The sequence below is a fragment of the Chelonoidis abingdonii genome, chromosome 17, assembly GCF_003597395.2.
Source record: "Chelonoidis abingdonii isolate Lonesome George chromosome 17, CheloAbing_2.0, whole genome shotgun sequence".
NCBI lineage: Eukaryota > Metazoa > Chordata > Testudines > Testudinidae > Chelonoidis > Chelonoidis abingdonii.
In genome coordinates this window covers 26,420,172-26,443,672 of record NC_133785.1, presented here as the reverse complement: position 1 = coordinate 26,443,672, position 23,501 = coordinate 26,420,172, and the positions used below count along the sequence as shown (strand labels likewise).

At 40.7% G+C, this 23,501-nt stretch overlaps 1 protein-coding gene across 1 annotated transcript in view; it reads left to right on the top strand.

Annotated features, from left to right (window-relative positions):
- Positions 1 to 3,334: 3,334 nt before the first annotated feature.
- The window catches only part of LRRN1 (leucine rich repeat neuronal 1), a 32,098-nt gene continuing 11,931 nt past the window's right edge, over positions 3,335 to 23,501 (top strand). The window contains exon 1 of the mRNA XM_032784183.2: positions 3,335 to 3,477. The gene's annotated coding sequence lies outside the window, so the exon portion shown is untranslated. The remainder of the gene's footprint in view (positions 3,478 to 23,501) is intronic.

The window sequence follows — 23,501 nt, the reverse complement described above, 5'->3', positions numbered from 1 at the left end:
TTTCAAAAGAGATAATAAATCCCCCCAAAAGAGCCAAGAACAGAAGCTATTGACAATATACAGGATTTTGCAAGGAAGCTTCAACTATTATATCATTTCTATACCAATAACATGTGATGGATGGTGGGTTTATAACATGTAGAGTGATGAGAATTTAGAATGCTGTGGAAAGGAAAGAAACATTTGGAGAGCGTTTATGGGATTCTTCTGAAAATTCAGTTTCTTTGCATACGAAAAACTTCACTGTACTTTTAATGTGATCTGAATGGTCTTTTTTGATTTTGAGAAAGCGCTTATTGCTTCAATGGGAGAGCTGAGGACTTCAGCATGATTAACCAAAGGCCATATTGACTATGTATTTAACTTATCTTATTTTGAAAGAGAGTTTTCCTTGTTATAAATGGTTAAACTGATTTTTTAGACCAGTTCCTGAGAAAGTGCCATATTAATATTTCCATTATTTCCCTAGGCAAAAGCAACTAACCTCATCTTACATGTTAGGACACTTTATCCTGCCTATGTTAAACTTATTGGGACAAATTCTACCTTCAGGTAGACCTACGCAAGACTATGTATTTAAATGGGGCTGACCAAGTGGAACCCAGCCTACCTGGGGTAGAAGGTACCTAATTATTTGCATGGTATAATAAAAGGGTTCGGGCAATCAGACTACACATGAAAAGTCATACAGTAGTAAAAGCTGGTTGGTTGAATGGCATGCAAAATGGGGAAACAAAGCAATGTAGCACCCTTCACGCATCCATTTTCGTTTAAGCCAGAGTGATAAACGAATATCAAAAGTTTTGGAGAAGGGCTAATTCACACTATGCTGCCAAACATGCAATTGACCTTGAGGGTCCAGGTCCACCAGGGAAATGCTAGTGTGACGTTGACTACTCAAGCTCTAGTGCTGTGTGGCAGGGAGCAGAATGCTTTGTGCTGCATGCAAGCTCTTTGGAGAGAAGACCTTGACCTCCTCTTTTAAACCTCCTTATATTTAAGGACATTCCAGCCTTTTTCTGGATCTATCTGGCTGGTGTGATCAAATCTCACACACTTTGAGTCAGGCCAGAGGTACCTTTGAAGCACTGTCTTGGAGACTTTGAACACAGCATTTAGCCCAGGCCCTAACCAAGTATCATTCACTTGCTGCCACTCTGCTAAGGAAATCACAGCCAGCTTGCATGGAGAAATCGGTTAGCAGTTCAGTGGATAAAGACAGGGGTCAGTGATAGAAAAGGAAAGATAAGGAACAATATAAGTCAAGGAGTCCAGAAAAGAGGAGAGGAAACGGGGAACAAATGGGAAGCTGACGTACTTATTTGAACAGTTTCTGGCCCTTCTCAGATTCAATTTGCTTGTAGAGCTGAAGTTTGAGCCAGCTTCTTTTTTAATCCCAGCTAATTCACCAAGCTCCTTTTTAAGCAGTCATTAACGATACATGAATATAACATCAGCGAGCGATGTTGTCTCACTTTTCTGTAAGAGAATTTCCCTAACCTGTAAATGTTCTTTGTGCCTCAATTAGGAATGCCCTCCATTTATGGCTTCCACATACAATGAGTTTTTGCAGTACAACAGTTGCTATTTAAAAAGCGGCATTGGCCAACAGTTACTGCACAGTGGCGTCTTGAGTGCTACAAGCGTTTGCCCCTATACTCAGAATGGGAAATAAATATAGTGGTGATTGTCAAAGACTGAATTTTCAGTGGCCACCATTGTACTTCAAAACACACATCTCAGCAGTAGCACTACTCTCCTCCATATATTGTTAATTAAATACATCATTTTGTATTCAGTCTAGATGAAAGGCAGGAGTCAAGTGGCACTAGTTCATGGGTACACTGTGCGCTAATTCCTCTGGTAGATGTAGCTTATGCTTTAGAATCTAGGCTCTCATTTTTAAAGAATTAGGAAGCCTCTAGACCTTAAGGGCACAAAGACAGCCTTCAGCATGTCAACCAGTTCTGTGATCTCTGCCTGAGAGACAAGCTCCCAACAGCTTAAAGAGAGATGTGAATTGGTTCAATGCATTTCCAGGGATGTTAGCACCACAGCATTGGTAACTATTTGACTGATCCAAACAAGAAAGCAGAAGCACCCCATATGAAAATCTGCTCACTCTAAACTAGGAGTGGCATCTGATTTAACTTCATGCATGGGCAGCACTTGGGTTGTGGGAAGAACTTGGTACTTATGTTTTCCAAAACTGATCTTTGATATAAGGGTGCTACACAGATCTAACATCATTAACAACCCCAGAGTGAGACAGACACTCGCCTTCTTTGTCTGAAACTTGACTGACCCCCTCCCCCCATTTGCATGTCCCCCCTTACCCTGGCCAAACCCCACCACTCAGCAAAGTACTCAGGCTTTCAGGGGACAAAGAAGAGAGAGCCTGAAGAGGCCGGGGGTACAGAAATATTCCCAGGAGCAAGAGCCAAAACTATCCCTAGGGACAAAGAGAGACAGGGGCTCGCTCCTGGCAAGAGTGTGACCGTGAGAGAGAGGGGGACAAACACATCCTTCTTCAGACACCAAAGCGCGGGGGAACCCTTAATCCGGGGCCCTGCGCCAGCTCACCAGCAGCAGCCCGCCTCCTTAGTGAGATGACTCTGCTTTGCAGCCATGCCGAGGCCCCCGAGCCAACACACAATGCACCGCACCCCGAGCTCCCCACAGGATTGCGCCTTTGCAAAATGTGACACCCCCCGCCTCCGGCTAAGCGTAGCGCTCCGCTGCACAGCCCAGCCATGGCCCCTCTGTGCCCATGCACCGGCTCGCGTTGTCCTCCTGCACCACGGAGCAGCGGGAGCTCCCCACCGACAAAACAAGACAAGGTGGGGGCGGGGAGATGCTGCTACAGCCCCCTGGTTCCCACAGCAGCAGGGAGAGCGCCCTGCCTGGCGGGCCCCACGGCACAGCCGCGCACGCTCCCCGTCTTTGTTACCAGCCCCTACAGATGGTGCCCGGCTTGGGTCTCCGGGGATGGGGGGGAAGTGTAAAAGGGGAGGGGGGGCAGCCAATCAGAAGCCGGCCCATCAGCTGACCTGCTTTGCTTACACCAGGTGCACGCTGGCTGCAGGCAGCACAAAGCCCAGCGGAGGAGGAGGTAAGGCGGCGGCAGGAGCGAGAGCAGCAGCAGCAGCAAACCGAGGTGTCTGGCTGAGTAGCAGGGTGTGGAGCGGACACCGCAATCAGCATCGCTTAGGGCTTGGCCGAGACTTTGAGGTTTTTTTCCTGCTACAAATTGTATCGCGCTCCCCCCTGGGGACGGGGAGGGCTGGACCCTGAACCAAAAAAAAACCAACCCTTGCCACGTCCCCATCCCTCCCCTCCCTTTCCGTGAACGGAGCCCCTCCTGCCCGGGGTAGCGGCTGGTGGATGGGCAGCCAGCCTGCTCCCGTCCTCCCGCGTCCCAGCGTGCGGCTAGGGGCAGGAGTCGGGGCTTAGCATCCGCCGCCCCGCACCCTCTGGGTAAGTGTTTTCTCCTTGGCGGGGGAGGGCAGGCTCACTTGGAGCTGCAGTGGGGAGGGGAGGGCTGGCATCCAGCAGTGGGGGCTACCAGTGCTGGACGTGTGTATGTGAGGTTTCGTCATAAATTGACCCCCCAATGTTAAGTGGCCACCCCGGGACAATCGCAGAGACCGCCTTTGTCTCTAAAGGTCGAGCAAAATCGCGCTGAAAACCTTGAGGCTACTTTAAAGCTGTCACCCGGCGGAGGGGAGCCACAGCCCAGGCTGACGCAGCTGGCAAAGGGTTAAGGTTCATAATGGGACTATAATAAAGGTCCCCTCCCCCCATCATTTTCCACCCCCAGACACAGGCTGTGATCTCCACACGTGCTAATAGGTGTGGTGGTTCCAAGCGATCTCCGCTTCTCTCCATCCTGCTAGAGGACCAGCAGGGAGCTGCTGCCAACTCTATGCCAGACAGACACAGTGAGGAAAGTTTGCCAGGCAGTGTCCTTTGTGCTGGGAAGGATGTGGGGTAGGGGTGAGGGAGGATGGTGACAGCAGGAGCAAGGGCTTCCCTCTCCTCCAAGGAAATCCCAGTCAGCCGGCTTTTCTGGTTCGAGATTCAGCCTCGAGGTTCTGGTCCTTTATAGAAAAGCAAGAGTCCTCCAGTGAAAAGCTGGCTACTTCCAGGTCTGCCCTGTACATGGCTAGGGTATTGTTTGTTGCCACCAAGAAAGTTACAAAGGGTAGTAAGATTACTGTATGAATAGTGATTTCATAGTGTATTAGGATAATCCGGGGAGGGGAGGAAAGGGGGCTGTTTGTAAGTTTCAAACCCACAAGGGTAAACAAGAAATTGCATAAGATGGTTTTTAAGGACTGTTGCCTGCCATTCAGATGGGCTTTTAGTGTCCCCTTACTCATTTTTAAGGCACTTTGCTTTCCTCTAGGCTACTTCAGTTTTGTTTTCTTCATTTTTACTAGTTTCCACCTCCTATGTTATGTACTTAGCTGGTGCATTTATCTCACTGGTAAACTACTGAAATAAAACTGACTGCAAGTCATGTGTGGAACAAGTAGAAGAATGAAGTTTGATCACTTTACCTATGGAGTGAAACTGGTGCTGATTGTCTAGCAGGGGCATGTGTGTTTCCAAATCTCTGATTTGCATGCAAATGTGAGTGTATCCTGGCAGATGTCTTGCCTCCTCCATTCACACGAAGGAATTTGAAACGACAAGGAGTCTTCGGTTTAACAATAGCCCTTCAGAAAATGGAATAAAGGCGCAGTGTACGTTTTTCTGTTTGGGAATTGTATGAATGGCTGTCACTTGTATCTGAAAGCCAAATTCTTTAAAAGTGATTTGCAATGAAATATTGAAGTCCTGACTGCTTCATACCTGTATCAACTTGTTTTGGTAATATTTTAAAGTCTGTGTGGATGAGATGGAGGGTAGAGGTAGGGAAGGAGAGCCACTTGCAGTAGCTGTTTACTTCTACAGAGAGTTTTCTGTGTCCTTATACTTTAAAAAACACAGCACAATTGTGCCCATTTGCACAGTCTTCTAATATTACACATCGTAAACTCAGTAGATGAAAATGCACTAAATCTCAGTGGCCTCAAATAATTTAGGGCCAGATCCTGAACTGGTGTAAATTGAAGCCAGTAGTGTATGCAGATTTTGCACCAGCTGAGAATCTGACCTTAATTTTTTTTTAATTGAAGCCTGATTTAAAATATAAAAGTATCTCTCACATTCCTATTCCACATCATTGACTTAATGTAACAGTTCGGGATGCTGAAAATCAATAACCTGATTCAAATGGCCACGAACCAAGGACTTTTCTTGTTTTCTCCAGTATTAGCTTGATAGACAGCACTCGGTGCACTGTTCACCTCCCAGCATTGTGAAGCCCAGTAGGACAAAGGGCTTGCAGCATGAGCTGCACGTGAGTCTGGGTGAATATACCTACTAACATGCCAAGAACCAGTTGCCTCTCCTTTTGTTGGAGTCTCATAGGCTTTTTTCAAGAGTAAAAAGGCACATTCACTGAAAGGGGTTAACCCCTGCATTCTAAAACTTCATGGACTGAGCCATCTAAAGAGAGAGAGAGCATGCATTGTATTCAAGCGTTGGATGTTTTGAGGAGGAATACAACAGATGTTAGTCTGCTATTTTAGATGTTTCCTTAAGTTATTCAGTGCTGGTTCAATGAATTTTTCCCACTAGGCAATAGGGAAAAATGTAACAATAAAACTTCTTATAGTTGAAAGACAATAGACAGATCACCCAACCAAGCAGTAATCATATTTTACCTTAAAGCTGCACAGTATTTATTTACCAAGTTACAAATCCTAGTATTAAAGCTCTTCTGTGAATGGTTGTCTTTCTTCCTTATGGACATTTCTAAATGAGACTATAAACCTTTTATTGGAAAGTAAGTAATTTAGGTGCACATAAAACAAGCCTGGAGATAGTTAAAATGACCAAAGCCTTACATCAGATGAGATCTCATTGTTATAGTAAGTGTTTTAATCAAATAAAATATTTTTCTTCAAGTCCTATCAATTGGAATTAAAAATGTAGATACATTTGGACAGAGAAAAACAAATGAATTCATGGGGGGTAGGGGGAGGAAGCATTCCAGATAAGGAAATAGCATTTGTTATACCTGATGAGACTATTGGCCTATGTAATCTGGTATATTGCCTTTGGTAAGGGCAAATACCTGATGCTTCTGAAGAAGTTGACACCCCCTTCGTTCCATAATGCTGAATGCATGTATAGTACCATACCCTGAAAAGAAGAGATTCCCTTCCTCATCTTCTTTCCCTCCCCCACCCCCCATGAGTGTTCACTTTACACTCTGAAGCTTGAGATTTTTTTTTCAGAAGCTGAAAATATCATAGAATTCCTTTCACAATTCAAAATTTATACTATCCTTCTAAAATGTACATATTCTAATAACTTTATTAAACTTTAAAAGGATCAATTACAGTGATGAAACTAAAAGACTGCTTGTACCAATCATTGAGATGAGTGACATCATATTAGTTAGGAAGGGAAATAGCTATATTGCAAATTTCATGGCATATACATAGATCTACTTTAATCAGTTAAAAAAAATTAGAAAACATTAATTGTGGAAGACTTTCTGCAATAAGGTAGCAAGTTCACATAGAAAGCAGACAGATTTTTATTTAGATTGCTTTTGAGATGTAGCAAAATCTGTTTGTTTTTTTTGTTGGTTGGTTGGTTTTTAAAGTTTTCAGTCTGGGCATCTTATTCCAACTCATGGATACAGTACAAGCATTTAACTCAAGAATAGAGCTTCGACTGATATTTAATTATCATAGGCTTATACATGAAATAATTCTGCTAGCAATTGCTTGCAAGCACACACATTTGCTTTTCCTGTACTCAAAGCAGCATTCACTAAAGTAATGGACTAACCTTGTTGTTTTAGTTTGATGCAATATCAGGGTTCTTTGGAGACCAAGGAAAACTTTTTTCTTTATCTATATTTCTTGTGTTATGCTTTCTCAGTACATCATTATAGCAGCAGACTGCAACTGTCAATGACAGCAACATTTGGAAGCTCTTGACTTTTAGGGAAAACTAGTAAAACACCTTGCATGAATCATAGCTCAGGTACAATATTTAAAATACAGCTTGCATAATTCATTAAAATATTTGTATTTCTATGACTCTGCTGTTAATTTTTGTGACTTAAGGATGATGTCACCTTCAAACTTATTTAAAGAGATTTTAATTTCATTTTTAAAATGCCCACTATTGCAAATGGTGACCTTCCTAACAAAGGTCATGGTAAGATTGTTTCTAATGTATCAAAGTTTACTTCTGGGCCTCTAGTTTATTTGCATGATATTAACAAGTAAAACAAGCTCTCTCCGCCGGCCCTCCCCTCCCCCCGTTTTTATTCATCAGTATCATTACAGATGTCAACCACAATATTTCAGCATTCCATCAGGTACTTACTCAGGCAAAACACCCGTTATGTCCCTGATACAAAGCTCATTAAGTCAGTGGGAAAATATTTCCTTTGACCTCAGTGGGATTGGATTGGGTGCCAACTAGGTAAGGACTACAGGATTGGGCTAGGGCATCAGAAAGAGATGAAACCAAAGGGGGGAGGTCTAGTGACATTCATAAGAAAATATTGCATTATATAGCATTATTCAAACAAATACAGTATCTAGCAAATTGCAAAGATAATGGAATGTTCACTGAACAATCAAATGTCCTTCAAGAATTAAACTGTTATTATTCTGACTGATTGTGATGTGTATATTATAACTTAAGAGCTGTCTGTTCTTTGAAGCCCTGATTAATATAAGTGAGTTATAATTTTCTGACCCAAGCTATCCCAGTTCACATATATTATTCTATTGGCAGACATGTGGTTGCCACAGCTGTCCCTTCATTTGTGTATGAAATAGAAACACTAGTGGCATTTGTAGGTTACCATAGTTACATGAACAATACATGTGTGATACTTCATTCTTCCAAGCTAAAGGTTGTTTTGTTGTTTTTGTTTTCTGGCAGACATTTTGTAGGCATAGAACTGAAGAAAATCTATATAAAGTTTCTGGAAGCATATAATTCATTTCCCATTTTTATGTTTCCATAACTTTAATTCACAGCAGTCCTGTATTTCAAATGCTAAGCATGCATCTTCACCTAATTAAAAGCCTCATTCTGCAAGGTGCTGAGCTCATAGAGTGGTGAGTGTCACAAAAGGTGCTAAGGAATTAGCAGAATGAAGCCATTAAATACCATGGCATCTGTAAAGTATATTGAGCTTGTTTCTCTACCATAATATATCTTGCAGACCTTGTCTGTCGCACTTTGGGTTTTTAATGTTTTTTCATAGATGTACAGATGCATGATTGTACAGCCTGTTAACAAAATATTTGTTTGCTTTGATTTTATAAAGAAAAATGAGGCAGAAACACTTACTGAAGGAAGTTCCACCATTAGATCTTTTGTGACTTTACACAGAATAAATCTGCTAAATAAATGCCTTTAGGAAAAAGTAAACACAGGAGTTGTAGCTAAGAAAAGTATTCCTACAAGTGGCTTAGGCCTGGTCTACACTAAAAAGTTAGGTTGACTCAGTTACATTGCTTAGGGCTGTGAAAAATCCACACCTATGAATGAAATAGTTAAGCTGACCTCAGTTTAGACAGTGCTAGGTTAACAGAAGTTGCTTCAACCAAGCTACTGCCTCTCAGAGAAGTGGATTGCTGTAACATTTCAAATGTAGACAATCCCATAGTCTCAACACCTAGCACATTACAACAAAATAAGGGGGAAATGAGTGACAGTAAAAAAACAAAACCCCTAATCTACACTAAACCAGTATTGTCATATTCCAGCACTAATAAGTTGTGCTTCCTAAAGGATTGGTCTCCTATTCAGAAAAGCTAATAAGAGACTCGAGAGTAATTTTTAATGCAAAATAGACCAATGAACATCTGATTTTGAAAGACATTAACTTTTGTCTTGTATTCTTTGTGGTTATAACTGACTGAGCTGTTGTAATCCTTTAACATATTGAAAGCAGTCAATCAATAATAGAGCATACCTTTTCTTAAGTTAAGAAACAAACAACGAAACAAAAAAATTGTAAACTACATTTTCTTATTGCTTCTTAAAAACAACCACTCCAATCTGTTTGGCCTTTTGTGAAGTTTGATGGCTTCTCTCAATTTTTAAAAGTATGACAATGAATGCAGTGGGTGAGATTTTCAGAACCACTCACTGTTGACCTAACTCTGCTCCTATTGGAGTCAATAGGCATTCATTGACGTTAGTGGGAGAAGAGTTATGCTAAATGCTCTTGAAAATCTTACCATGAAATACTCAATATACTTTGGGTAACTTTAACTTGTAATTTGCAAGTGCTCAGTGGAAAATTTCATTTGTTCAAATTCTGTGGTACAGTTTTCTTTTGATGATGCACACCAGACCTTTGGTCTAGATCTTGCTATTGACTTAAGTGGCAAGAGAACAGGGACCAAATTTTATTTAGAACTTCTCAAGATAGACAAAAATATACTTGATCTCGAAGATAGATACAAAGTTTAAGGAAAGACAAAGTCATTTTAAATACTGGTCTTAAATGTTTAGCAGGACATTGTTTTGAGATGTAACAGCTCCAAACTATATAGGAGTTATGAAAGTGCCCTAGAGATAGTCTTTCCTTTATTTCGTACAATAAACTTGATACATAATTCACTTTTCTAAACTGCCAACCATCATTTTTATGAGAGCATGGTTTTACTCTTTCTCTGCTGCCTCACAAAGTTTAATACCAAAGGGGAAAAGAGATTCATAGGTTTTATTTAAGAATTGTTAGCATCTCATTTTGATATTTAATTCAATAAACTCCTGTGAATGCATGACTTTATATGGCTGTCACCTTTGATTAGAGACCTGAAGATAAATTGCCGTTCCTACAAGGAAGCAGGAAATCCCAAGTCAGTTGCTGTACTGAAACTGCAAGTGGATGAAAGTGGCAAAATAGGGGCTTTTTCCAAACATAATTTTTGATTAGGTTATTCATTTTTAATACATATAAGCATTCACTTTCAGAAGTGCTGGTCCAAACTGTTCTTCGTTACATGGCTGCAACTCCCAAAAGGCTTCAAACGAAAGTTGTGCTCGTGTAACTTTACTACTCAGAGGGAACCCTATTCTTCTCTCTTCCACATTACTTGTTTCATGGATTGTTACATAGCCTATGGCACTTCTTAAGCAGTTAACATTTATATAGCAGGAAGTATAGAACTAAGTATATAGTCTTCAGAGATAGAAATATGACTTGGAGTCCAAAGCTTGACTCTCCCTACCTTTTATGCTGCAGTTTATTCAGGAGTATGAGCTAAGTAGGCCAAATTCGTCCCTGAGGAAACTCTCTATTCAGTTCCTACAGTGAACAGTTTCAGTGTGGGAGACAGGCCAGTCCTTGCTTACAGACAGCTCCCCTTCCCCTCTCCCCCACCCCCCAGCAAATACTCACCAGCAACTACACACCACACAACAAAAACGCTAACCCAGGAATCTATCCCTGCAAAACCCCTGTTGCCAACTCTGTCCCCATATCTATTAAAGGGACACCATCATAGGCCTAATCACATCAGCCACATCATCACCTGTTCACCTGCACATTTACCAATGTAATATATGCCATCATGTGCCAGCAATGCCTCTCTGCCATGTACATTGACCAAACTGGACAGTCTTTACACAAAAGAATAAATGGACACAAATCAGACATTAAGAATTATAACATTCAAAAACCAGTTGAACACTTAAATCTCCCTGGACACTCAATAACAGACTTCAAAGTGGCAATTCTTCAACAAAAAAACTTCAAAAACAGACTCCAGCGAGAAACTGCAGAACTGGAATTAATTTGCAAACTGGATGCTATCAAATTAGGCCTGAATAAAGACTGGAAGTGGATGGGTCACTACAAAAACTAAAAGCTAATTTTTCCCTTACTGTTACTCAGACCTTCTTGTCAACTGTTTGAAATAGGCCACCCTGATCACCGCTACAAAAGCGATGATTTTTTTTCCCCTCCTGTTGATAATTGCCCTCTTCCACTTTTAATTGAATTTTCTCTTTAGAACTAAACCCCCACTTGATAAGGCAACTACCATCTTTTCATATGCTACGTATTTATACCTGCCTACTGTATTTTCCACTCCATGCATCTGATGAAGTGGGTTTTAGCCCATGAAAGCTTATGCTCAAATAAATTTTAGTCATGGTTTCTCCATCATACTGAAGATCTGCTTAGTTTATGTTCATTGAATTCTTACAGTAAACAGAAGTTCAAAATCATTAGCCAAGTTTAGATGCAATCTTTGGAGTTTGTTTTACTTTCATGAAAAGTTGACATGTGGCCCAATTCTCCACTGACGTTCACTTCGAGAAGCCCCATTGAGGTCAGTGGAGTTTCATAGAGTATTCGTCAAAGCAGAATTTGCCCTATAAAGTCTTCTTACTTATAATCTTAAAGTCCTAATCCAGCACCCAGGAAAGACTGTGCAAAGACTCCCATTGATTTCAGGGGGGGACTGGATTAGATCGCAAAGCTCTGGTTCAGTTTAACTCCTGTGCTAGGTTTCTAAGCAAGTTCACAGATTCACTTGTCAGCAACACACTGCAGGATCAGGGCCTAAGAAAATAAACTAGCATAAAAACGCTTGGCTAAACAGATCAGGAAGCAGAAAGCTTATAAATTGGTATTTCTTGTACATTTTGTTTTGTATTTGCAGATAGAATAGTTGTGGTTGTGCAGAATGCAGGAGGTTTAGATTTTTTTGGTTATTATGGAAAGTCTAAATCAAAGCTGTTAAAAATGTGGTTAACAGTACATGTAGTCTATCACAGATGTAATAACTCCTATATTTTCTTTGGTTTTTTTATGGCTCACTTGATTAAGCAACACCAAAATATCTAGTAAATGCACACCTTGCTAATATCCACATTAATATGAAGATCATTTATTCTGATGGCGCCTTAATCAAATTTAAATTACAAATCTATTATAATTAGAAACTGAGTAAGTATTGACATTTAAAAAACCCACCATCCTACTAATCTTAGATAGTGCAGAAGGTAGTTGTAGATCCTGATTTCACCAGTGGGTAAACAAAGCTGCTAAGTGAACTATTTTCAAGTTTGCCAAGAAATAACGACTTAAGACTTTAGAACAACTTCATTACAGTACAAGATACCTTGTGCAAATAGTCTTTATAAATTAGTGGACAAATACACTTGTATACAAAACATTTCAGTGTCTGGATAAATAGTCTCAGTTAGGTAAAGTCTTCACATTCTGAGTTTAATAAATAAAGCATCAACAGTTTAAAATCTTTACTGCAAAGTATAAATTGCTGTTTCTGTCAATTCCACCAGTTATTGCTCATCCTATATATTTCTTGGAATTTTAAATAAGCAATTATATTTATGGGAAACTTGCTGACTTGAAAATGACAATGCTGAGGAGCAAAATTTGGGAATAGTTTTTATGTCCTTTAAGTGTGTGCATAATATATGATATACAAATTCCCCTACTGTCTATAGGCCTCTTTTTAGATTATGAACTACTCAGAACAAGGATCATGCTCTCTTTTCGATATGGAAAAGTCATTGCTTTGCAAATGTTGGGTGCTACTGAAGATGCAGTATGATACATATTTGCTTGATGTTTTCAGTTGAGATGCACTTTAATCTTTTAGATGACAACTGTATGTTACCAGCCATTCCCCCTTCCCACCACACTAGCAGTTAAATTATTGGTGAAAATCTCCCCCACAAAAAAACCCAGGCTTTAAGTAAGGTACTGGGTTTAGTTTAAAGTGTTATATTACCAACAGTGAAAGAAGAACCAGGAGGTTCTCCAGTGGGAAAAAGAGCCTATGCAGAAAACTTCATGTAGAAAACTATTCAGAAGAAAATTATCCTAAAACGCTAGTAAAATAGGAGGAGAAACTATGGTACCCATTAACTTGACGAGAAATTATCATCAGTAATATCAACTCAACTTTAATCCGGTCTAGCAACAAAAACAAATCAGAGGCTGCTTAATGGAATTGCTATGCTGTCTTGACTTGGTTAGGTTCCAAATCCTGTGGCTTGGTGTTAACAACTTATATATTGGATCTGTAAGCACCTACCATGATTCATCTGTTTGTTTTCTTATGGGTGTATTCACAGTATTGAATGAGCAGTCAAAAGCCTCCATACAAGCCAATTCAATACACTGTTTTGATTAACCTACATATATAACAAAAGACTGTGTAATATGGGACCTGATCCTGTATTCCTTGCACGCACACAATTGCCAATGAAGTCAGTAAGAATGCAGGATTCACCCCCTACCATATAATGTTTATACATACGTTGCACAGAGACACTGTAAAAGTAAAGCTTTTGATTTTATTTAATGTTTAATCACTATGGTAGTTACAAAGTGGTAATTTTTCTTTATAGGGCTGTACTAAAATTATTAAAGTGCAATTTAACAACAACAACAGGCTCTGCCCCTCCTTTTTTACTTGCTTGTTGGTACGGAATCTAGGCTGTAAAAGTAAATGAACTGTTTGCTTATTGTCATTGCAAAGCTTATGTGCTTCCTATAGCCATTGCCATTATGATGTCAGTCTTATAAACTCACACTTAGAAACTGGCTCGCTGATTTTTATTTTTTTGGCAACTTTGCTAAAAAAAAAAAAAAAAAGATTTCCTGGGTACCACTCACTATGGTACTAACCACCTACAGACTGGCTCTGCCCAAGCAGATGGGGAACCCAGATAAGTCACAAAATGGAAGCCTCTTCTAGAGCTGTGTTGAAGCAAAATAACCACACTGGCAGGGAACCAGAGGGGGAAGAAAGGGAAAAGTTATTGTCTCTGGCTTAGTGAAATGCATGTGCAGTTCAGGCACACGCTTTTTTCTGTGGTCTAAGGCATTTCTCACATACACCATATTTTTATTAGCAGAAATAGTATCACTCATCAGATAAACTAGGCAAGGTCATGACATTCGTTTCCAGCACTCCCTCCCAGCTCCTTCGTTCTCCTTTTTCTTTTGTGCATCCTTTCAAGTAATGAGCTGTTTAGGCCAGTGCTTCTCAAAGTCAGGCCGCCACTTGTTCAGGGAAGGCCCTGGCAGTCCAGGCCGGTTTGTTTACCTGCCACGTCCGCGGATTTGGCTGATCGTGACTCCCGTTGGCCGTGGTTCACCGCTCCAGGCCCATGGGGACTGCGGGAAGCGGCACAGGACAAGGGATGTGCTGGCCGCCCTTCCCACAGACCCTATGGGCCTGGAGCGGCAAACTGCGGCCAGTGGGAGCTGCAGTCGGCTGAAGCCGCGGACGCAGCAGGTAAACAAACTGGCCTGGACCGCCCGAGGCCTTCCCTGAACAAGTGGTGAACCAGCTTTGAGATGCACTGGTCTAGGCTACCATTCAAAACCCGGTAATCATAGATTCAAATCTCCATGACCAGCCTTGCATGAAATAGATAAACACGTAGTGGCATAATGCACCCCAAAGTCATTTTGGGATATTCTGTTTGGTAGAAGACAGTGCTTAGCTGCTTTCTGTGCTTGGACTGAGATAAATTTGTCACAAAAGTCCAAATGTAGGTGACTTTCTGCAAAAGATGGGCTTTTGTTTTCTTCTTTCCAGTGAAAATAAGTCAAGCAGTTTCACTCAGCTCCTGCCTGGATAGACTGTGAGGAGGGGATGAGAGCAAGTCAAACTCAGTGACTTTGGGAAGTCTCTTCTTCCCTTCCCATGGGATGTTCTCCCCCCCTCCCACCCCCAATCATTGCTGTCCTCCAGCAGGGGCCAGTGGTTTGGGAGTTTGCTGCAACATCAGCCCTTGCAGGTTCAGGTAACAGGAGTCACAGTTAAACAACTGACTGTAGCTCTTATCCTTATCATCCTCCCCACCAGAATCTATTCATCATCACATTTTTAAGATGGCAACCACTATAATATCTGGATACCATTCATACAAATAATTATATTTTTCTAGCCGTAGTACCTTGAAACCCCAACTGAAATTAGGCCCCACAGTGCTAGGAACTGTACAGACTCCTTAAGAGGCAGACCCTGTCTCTCTGAGATAAGTGTAAGCCTCTGATCTTTAGAGCCCTTCGCAGATACAGTATCTGCATGTGATTGCAATACGCAAACATAGTCTGTGGACATCTGCAGATTTGCAGGGTTTTACTTATCTTCACTGAACAACATGTAAGCAGGTGCACTGCACCTACGCGAAACCTCGTTGACTTGACTGAGACCTCTGCACGTAGCCACTTGCAGGAAAGAATACACAAGAAAGATAACAGATGAGGCAATATAATATCCACATTTATGGATGGAAAACTGAGGCATGGAAAAATGAAGTGATTTGCCCACTCCATGGGAAGTCTGTGGAAGAGCTGGAAATTGAAGTCCACTCTCCAGAGTCCCAATTCAGCACCTTAACCACCAGACCATCTTTCTTTTCAGTCTTCAATGAATCTTAACAAAGAAAATGGAAAACCTGGAGTGAGAGGAAAACAATTCAATTCGGAAGCTAGGTGGATGCAATCAGACAGTTTATCAACCAGAAGAGTTTTTCTGGTTGGGACTTTGCAGATGCTAGTGCAGAGTAAAAGAAAACTCATCTTCAGTTGTAACTACAGCATAGCAGGGACACAAGACCCCAGTGGTGCCGTCAATAAGACTCAGAGCGGTAGCTCTCTGCAACAGTGCTCCAGCCTCCTTTTTTACTCAATGAGCAAAGCAAGTGTTATTGAGTAAAGGGAACAAGTTGTCTAGTGTAAGTGGTTACACCTTGCACATAATATATGAATATGCAAAGCAGAAGAGGGAGGATTAATTTGTTCAGGGTTTTTCAACCATGCAGAAGAGTCTGAATGCATAGAAAGTATACCGAGTCCATAAACTGAGTCACTTCTGTACTTATGCAGCATATTGCTTTGCATCATCATATTTGCTTTGCTATATTCCTTAGTGCAGATCTACAGGTGTAGTAATGGCTAGAGAAAGGGGCAAGACCTGTTTAAACCTAGATACCAGCATTGTCTTGACATGAGCACACATGACCATTTCTTAATGAGCAGACTGTAGGTTCCAACATGTCAGACTTAGAAGAATTTACTCCCTAGAAGAGGGACCATGTCCTAAATAAGGAGTAATGAAATTGTAAAATACAAGCAAGATGAGTGAGTTACTGGCTTAGTGGATCTGGGGGAAGCAGGAGATGTAATATCTTGATTTTAGTAAGGCTTTTCACACAGTCCCACATAACATTCTCATAAGCAAACTAGGGAATAGTGGCCTAGATTAAACTAATCTAAAGTGGGTAAAAGACTGTATTCAGAGTAGTTATCAATCGTTTGACAAACTGGGAGGGCATAAATAGTGGCGTGTCACAGGGGTCAGTCCTGAGTCGGGTACTAGTCAATATTTTCATTAATGACTTGTGTAATGGAGTGCACAATATGTTTATAAAATTTACAGTTGACACCCAGCTGGGAGGGGTTGCAAGCACTTTGGAAGGCAGGATTAGAATTCAAAGTGACCTTGACAAATGGGTCTGAACTCAACAAGATGAAATACATTAAGACACATGCAAAGTACTTCACCGAGGAAGGAAAAATCAAATGCACAGCTACAAAATAGGGAATAACTGGCTAGGTGGTAGTATTGCTGAAAAGGACCTGACAGTTATACTGGATAACAAATTACTGAGAATCAAGAATGTGATACAGTTGCAAAAAAGGTTATCATCACTCTGGAGCACATTAACAGCATGGTTGTATGTAAGACAGGGGAGATAAGTGTCCTGCTCTACTCAGCACTGGTGAGACTGCAGCTAGAGTACTCAGGGCCGGCTTTAGGAACTGCGGGGCCGGATTTGAATACCCAGCAGCGGTCCGGGTCTTCAGCGGCAGGGGGGTCCTTTCCTTGCTCCGGGTCTTCCACAGACCCCCTGCTGCCAAAGTGCTGCTGAACACCCAGACTGCCGCTGGGTGAGTTTAAAAAAAAAAATTAAGACTCCTAAGGCAGAGCCCGATTCTGGGGAATCGGGGGAATCTGCCTAAAGCTGGCCCTGAGAGTACTATGTACAATTCTGGAAGCCACACTTTAAGAAAGAGGAGGGCAAATTGGAAAGAGTCCAGAGGAGAACTATTTTATTGGCTTTTTGAAAACCTCATTTATGCAGAGAATTTTAGTCCATTCATCTTCTAATCACCTGGAATAAGGGTATTAACCATAGCTTTGATCCTTTGCCAATGAGTTCAGTGGGAGGACTGATTTCAGTGAGGACAGGATCAGGCTCCCATAAGCAGAACACTAATAGGACTGTGGGCAACAAAAGCACAATGCACATTTTCCCTGCTTATCTTTTTCCTTATTGATCAAAATGAATGTAACAGGCACATAGCTACTCAGGACACTGGGCTTCAAACTTAAGAATATCACTACTATACAAATGTATTTTGCCTTGCAGGTTTTCATGGCTTTTGAGTATTTGAGGGTTTTTTCTTTCCTTTTTTTAACAAAAAGAAAAAAACCAAAGAGATTACTAGTGCATAATTTGATGACCCACTGTTTGAAAGCACTTATTATTCTTGATGTTTCTAATATGACTTGTTAATGCTAATTTGCGAGATATTTTCAAATGGAAGACGACAGAGAGGCACTGTTGCAATTCCATGCTTGAGTTGGTGGCCCATTTATATATGGTAGCTATATTCTGCACAGCACCCACCACTGTGCTGCTACTGAGCGTATGAATGAGAAGAATCTTTCTCCTGTGAATGTACTTCAAGATTTTAATGGAAAGTACTGTACCTGATGTGAAGGCTAAAAATCAGCCACAATAAATACTTAAGTGGTGTTGGATTTAATATTAACATGCATATTTGGAACAGGGCAATCTTTGCATTTTTTTCTGTTGAGATAAAGAATCTAGTATTTTTGGAATAATAGATGGAATTTGCTAAAGGTGTTTTTTTAAAAAAAATACAGAAAATCAGCTTCTTTGGAGTATGAAAGATATGAACACTTAAGCTTTTCCTGCAAACATACTAAAATGAAACATTAATTTTATTCTTATGGGCTGTGTCTATGGAGAAAAAACAATAAAATGCTGTAATTTAAAAAGCAGGTATTATTTGGAAAGATTTTTATACCTTAAACATCTTTTGGGATTAAGCTTCCTACAGTTTTCATCCTGTTAATTTATGCTTTTTACGCTCTTGTTTACTCCTTTGCTTCTATTAGCAAGCTCAGATTTTCAGATTTAAGAGCTACAGTATGCTCTTAACAAGTTATGACTGTCACTTGTCTTATTTAAGCTTGACATGATCTTAAACTTATGCATAAATCTTATGAACAGTTCTTTTCCCAGGCCTGTTTGAAATATTTAATAATCCTTCATATAAAGTTTTTTAAACAGGAATACTTTTGTAGCATTTTTGGACAATCTTTTGAGTAGTCAGGACTGCATTTGATGTGATGCTTAGAAAAAGTGCCCTTTTAATAGACTAGCCATAAACATCCTGGTTGCATATATAGTTTTAAGACCTCGATCCTGGTTGCCTATTCAGAGTCCCTTTGAATTTGGTGAGATGTAAAGGTCATACTTTTGGAAATCTCTTCCAGACTGGGGCCTAATTATGGCAGTATACAATTTAGGCTCAGATGTCTTTTTTTAAAACTGTGCACCCAGGTTCTGTGATTCTGCATGTATGTATGGTAACTGCACAAATAAGTCACTGCTTGGATGTCTATGCCGCTTTTGCATATTCAGAACAAGCCTGTCTTAATTATCAACATGTCATTGCTTTTTCTCCAAAAATGGCAACAGTTGTTTTAAAAGACAGGGATTGATTCCAGTCTCACTCCAATGGAAATCGAAAAACAGTCAGTTGAAGCCAATGGAGTTAAAGTAATGAATAGGGAATCAGGCCTACAATTTGCAGATAAGATAAGATAACCAAAAAGATACATGGCAACAATCTTGCAATATTTCTAGGGAGTGACTACTTAGGACCTATTAACACTGTGCCATGGTGCTGTGATCCCTCCTCCTGACCAAAAAACACCTTGTGAATTCCAAAAGTTTTTACTCCTTGAGGAAATCTGCACCACTGCGCATGCAGAATTGTGCAGAAATTAACATCGTGCATGCAGAATTTCTTTTTCTCCCACAGAAATGGGCTACAGTGCTGCTAGCCACCACTAGGGGCTACTGGACCCCACAGAGCCGAGCTCACACATAGAAGGCACTGCTGGGGGCGGGGAGGAGAGGGACATAGAGGGTTCCTGGCAATTGCAGTTCCCAGCATGTCCTGAGGGAAGGAGAGAGTGGTGCACAGGAAGCTGTGCAAGCCTGGGACAGCATCAGGTTGTTTCTCCCTCTGGGCTCCTGAGGAGAAAGGAGGCAGATGTCTGGACTGGGTGGCAGGCTGCACTAGGAGAGGGGTGGGGTTCTGAAGTGGGCAGAGAAACAGGGACTGGGTTGTCATAGGGGTTTCTCTAACACTCTGCTCCTGGGGGAATTTGTGTGCATGTCTGTATTGTTAGAGACATACTTGCTGACAGGTAATTTATTTCAAAATACTAAAATAATTGAAATTCGTATAATTATGTAGTGTTATTTTGACAAATAAAATTTGCAGAATTTTAAAATATTGTGCAGAGAATTTTTAATTTTTTGGTGCAGAATGCTCCAAGAGTATTATCTTGTGTGTTTTTAAGTAGAAGCAGACAAAGATGTTGCTGCTAGAGTTGGTAAACTTTCTTGATTGCAATTTCACATTAGTCAGATTCAGTTTGCCTTAGCCCATATGGCAGCTGGCTCCCTTGCTTTTGTATCAGAGCCTTAAAGATTTTTTCCTTGTTACACACCCCACTTTTGATTCCCCCTGTTTTACCCGCCATCTCAGTGCCACTACATAGTAGCCATGATGAGTTGCTCTTGAATAATACAAGACCTAGCTAGGTTTAGTGAACTGTTTCTGCAAAATTCCTTTCCATGCTAACCTGCATCTCCCAGATTCCAGTGTACACCGTGAGTAGTTCTGTTGGTTTTTATAGCATGTAAACTGATGTTTAAGTTCACTGGTCACATGTGGCTGTGTCATGTAACATCTCTTCCAGATGAACTTAATGAGTGTAGTACTCATCAGTCCAGGACAAGTTTTCCAGCACTGATTGCTATACTGAGAACGCACCAGACAAGGGCTATATAAACCCTGAAGGAAAGAGACAAATAAGTTACCACAATTCATTAATGCAACATTTAGACAATTTTCTGAAAGAGTGACTGCGTGAGTTAGGCTAAACCCTAAGCAAGTTTAATTTATGCAGTTGCTAACCCAATCATACACTGACTTAGCTGCAATACAAAGAGATTTTTTGTAAGGACAATCTACTGTTGCAGAAATTCTTCAAGCTCTTAGCAATAATTGTCTATCCTTTAACAGCAAACACTCAAATCTATTAGGGCTGGGTGACTTTTTTTATGTGAAGGTGCTTTGGTTTTTAGCTTTCAATTTATATTTGCTGCGACAAATGAAAGAGAAATGGCACCCTTCGTTAAAAGGATTTTTTCCCTTCCTAGTAGGGAAATTTTTAATACCTATGGCTTGGTAGCTGGCAGTAGCAGTTAATTGTTAACACTGTCACTATTGGTACACATTCTGTATATACTGCTGTTTTGTTGATTTAAGTGTACACACACAACATCACTTGCACAGCTAAATAGATTCCAATGCCAGTCAGTTATTCTGTGTGCTAGCACCTCATACATCTTTGCAGATGGTAACAGAACTAAAATTCAGGAGCTTTGGTTCCTCCCACTAAATAACCAACACCCACATAGGCCCTACCATTGCAGTCTCTGTTACCTTCTTAGTATTAGGGCTTTTATAATCTGCAGGATACCACTATCGGGCAATATATTCAACACACACGTTAGTACATTGAACCCAAATTAAGTCTCTCCAAGCTACCTTGTATAGTATAATGGAAATGCGGCCCCTGTACTACAGTTTGCTAGCCTGCTCAGAGGCCAGTTTTGGAATTGCTTATTGATACACAACATGGGCCTTTAGGCTGCCATGCAGAGCAGCTCTGCTTCCCATAATAACATCATTGCTCCCTAAACCTATCCTGCAGCAGATCAGTTCCTCCCTTCCCTTGAAAAGCCTGCAACATGCCCTTTGTGATTTATGGAGTGGCAGGAGCATTGGATGGCTGTACGTTTTTATCTATTTATTAAAAACATTGAGACGTGGAGGTAGAAGTATGGTGAAAGAGACTAAAAACTCTTGGAGTATCCACAAAGTCACATAATCTTGGCCCAACCTGGCAAAGTGGTCAGCCCATCCTAGTTAGCACTGACAACCAGTGGTTAATCTGGTAGGTAGTACAGAAGAACTCAGCTCCTCTTTCTGACAGCTGTCAGGAATGGCTCCCCATCCAGGTTTCATCTAATTTAACAACTGCCCTCTGCCTCTTGAAGTTCAGTCAGAGTTGAGGATACTCTCCATCGCTGAAAAGACTCACTGTCTTTCGTATTCAGCCCTAATTGAAGACAATTACTGACCTCGCTTATGTTCAAAAGAATATTTCAAGTGGTGTCTTCACTATAATTGTTTTCCTAACTTGGGTTCTCTTCCATTTTCAAATGAGTTTTTTGTCTAGACATGTTGTCTCCATGGTTTTCATGGGGGAGACTTAAGTGATGAATCTGCCAGTTCCAAGTTTGACAATGCACTTTTGAAAATTGAGAGGACTAACATTAAGCAGGCTTTGCCTTCAGCTGAATACTTAGGATTGTGCACATAATAGATTTTCTTATGAGAAATTTAAATGTAATATTCCTGAAAATCACCCCCTGGAATCTCATTCCATTTGGGCATTTATAACGCACTTCCTTCCTGCAGCTTTTGAGAGCCGTGCAGAATTATGCCACTACCAACAGGTAGTCTAAACATTGGCATTAGTTGCCTTCATCACTTGCACTAGAGAAGGGATCTCTGTTTCATTTTATTTTCTTCATTTTTTTCCAAAAATTTTTATTATGGTTAGAAACGCCATAGTGAGCAAAAAAAAAAAAAAAGGGGGGGGGGGACAGTTTACACTTTATTTTGAAGGGATGTAATTCCCCAGTCTCAAAGGTGACTCCAGCTCCTGCTCCCATTCATCTGACTTTGAGTGGGACTTTCAAAAGCACCTAATTAATATGGACAAGTCCCACTGAAAATCAGTCACACACATACATAATTCTATAGTGTATAGCACCCTAGAGTCCCATCAGAATGAACAGCAAACACGAGAGTTACTGGCCAGCAATCTTCCTCCAGGTTCTGTGATCTTCACATAGCCTTGAAGCATGCCACACTGCATTCCCATCCTGTTAGCTCCACCACTGAACCACGTTCACCAAGGGAAGCCTCTGCCCCGGCACCAATCCTTGCAAAACTTGCTTCAGCAATCTTCTTCCATTCATCCAACCCACATGTCCCACTAAATCAAGTTTTCCTTCGTTCATCATCTTGATGATATCTAGTATTGCTCCAGTTAGGCTGTAAATTCAGGCAATAACCTCCTCGTTAGTTGTGTGCAACATATAACTAACACCCAGTAATTGCATTTCAGTTCAAGGCTCCTTAATGTCTTCTTCCTTTAGTGTTCATGTCTTGCATGCATATAGCAAGACACTGAAGACAAGAGACTGCAACAATTTCATTTTATACTTCCTGGCAACACCTTTTGCTTCACAAAATGTGTCACTAGAGCAGCAGTCACAAGTCCAATTCTATGTCAGATCTTTAAGTGATGTTTAGCATCCCTTGTAGTTATACAACCCAGGTATTTGAAATGCTTAATGCCTCCTGAGATTTAGGTAGAAAATATCTTTGCCTTTTCATCAGACTTGGATGTCACTACTGTCTTTAAAAAGACAAGGTGGATGAGATTTTTAATTGGATCAATTTCTGTTGGTGAAAGACAAGCTTTTGAGCTACACAGAGCTCTTCTTCAGGTCTGGGGAAGGTACTCAGAGCATCACGCTTAATACAAGGCGGAACAGATTGTTTACCATAAATAGTTAACTTGTGCCCTACAGGATCATTCAAGGTTAACTACTTATGCTAAACAATCTGCGTAGCTCAAAAGCTTGTTTTTCACTAACAGAAGTTGGTCCAATAAAAATATTACCTCAACTACCGTGTCTCTCTCATATGCTGGGACCAACATGGCTAAAACAACACTGCAAACACACTTATCTTTGTCTTTTTGTGGGATAGCCTTAGACCAAAAGTCTCTGCATCTACCACTAATTTTTTCAAACAATTTTTGCACTTTTTCTTGCCATAATCCAGTCAGATCAATATCATCAGGGAAGCCCTGATGACTAATTTTTCAGCCGCCAAGAATACACTGTCTTATAGGTTTCCATCCATG